Below are 1,630 nucleotides of genomic sequence, written 5' to 3'. Positions count from 1 at the left end.
CAAACAATGTCGTTTTGGGGTTAAAAGAAAAAATAGGAATTGAAGCCTCGCACTCGTAGAGTCACACGAGTCATCATCTCTTCATCCATAGTTGTAAAAATCGGACCGAACTGGCCAATTCGATCAAAAAACCGGCGAACTGAATCCCAACCGGTCCGGTCTAGTTCCAGGACCGTTTAAAGTCAAGAACCAGTAAGAACCGGTCAAAGCCGGTGAAAATCAGTCAAAACTGATGTAAAATCGGTTCAACCAAACTGCTCGAGAGAAAATTCCAAAATTGATGAAGATGTGGTTTGAACCTAGGTCCTCCTTGTAACTACATGCTCTCCTTATGACTAACCTATGTTATTCTTTGTTATTTTTGTTCATACCATAGCCCAAAATACAGCCAAACCCAAAGTGAACAAAGCCTAATCTACATACTAGGGTATCATTGATAAACCGCTATTTTACAGTTTATTTTGTATTGAATTGAGCGGACTTTATCCATTATTCTCACACTTATGCATATAATTCGCATGTTTTACATCTTCCTTCCTAATATTGTGCTATGATTGAAAACATACTTCTTTGGCCTTAAATTTGCTAATTTTTAATCCTCTCTTATTACCATTCGATGCCGTGATACGTGTGTTAAGTGTTTTCAGGTTTTATAGGGCAGGAATGGCTTAGAGGATGGAAAAGAAGCATGCAAAAGTGGAAGAAACACAAGAAATTGAAGTTTTGAGAAGCTGGCAGCGACGCGTACGCGTGGATGACGCGCACGCGTGACTGGAGCAGCAAACACACGACGCACACGCGTGGCTGATGCCTACGCGTGGCCAGGTGAAAATTCCATCGACGCGTACGCGTGGCTGACGCGTACGCGTGATGAGCGTCACGTGCTGCAATTTACAGAAAACGCTGGGGGCGATTTCTGGGCTGCTTTGGACCAAGTTTCAGGCCCGAAAATACTAATTAGAGGCCGCAGAGTGGAGTTGGAAGGGGTCAATCAATCATTCACATTCATTCACATTAGTTAGGTTTTAGATGTAGTTTTCTAGAGAGAGAGAGGCTCTCTCCTCTCTCTAGGTTTTAGGGTTTTTAGGTTTATTTCTTCTCAATTTCAGAATTCTACCTTGCTTTAATTTAGTTTTCTTCTACTCTTATTTGTTCTAGCACTTTAGTTATCTATTTCTCTTATTGATGATTCCTTTATTTTGCTAATTTAGTTTATGAGTTCATGTGTTACTCTCAATTTTTATTAATGCAATTTATGTTTCATGTTTCCTATTGTTCAATAGCTTTGTTATTATTATTTCTTTGCTTTGGTTAGTTTTAGAGTTTACATTCTCTTATTACTTTCCTATGTTCTTATTTTATACCTTCCAAGTGTTTGATAAAATGCTTGGTTGGATTTTAAATTAGATTTTTTATGTTCTTAATTTGGATTGATCAATTAGAGACTCTTGAGTTATCAAAAGTCTTTTGTTGAATGGTAATTGAGACTTGCTGGTTAGCTTAGGCTTCACGAAATCTAGTCTTTGATTAGGACTTGTGAACTTAAGTTGATTTTGCTCACTTGACTTTCCTTCATTGTTAGAGGTTAACTAAATGAAAGCAAAAGGCAATTACCATCACAATTGATGAT

Source organism: Arachis ipaensis, chromosome B10 (assembly GCF_000816755.2).
Source record: "Arachis ipaensis cultivar K30076 chromosome B10, Araip1.1, whole genome shotgun sequence".
In the NCBI taxonomy this organism is placed as follows: Eukaryota; Viridiplantae; Streptophyta; class Magnoliopsida; order Fabales; family Fabaceae; genus Arachis; species Arachis ipaensis.
Note: the sequence above shows the minus strand (reverse complement) of the source record.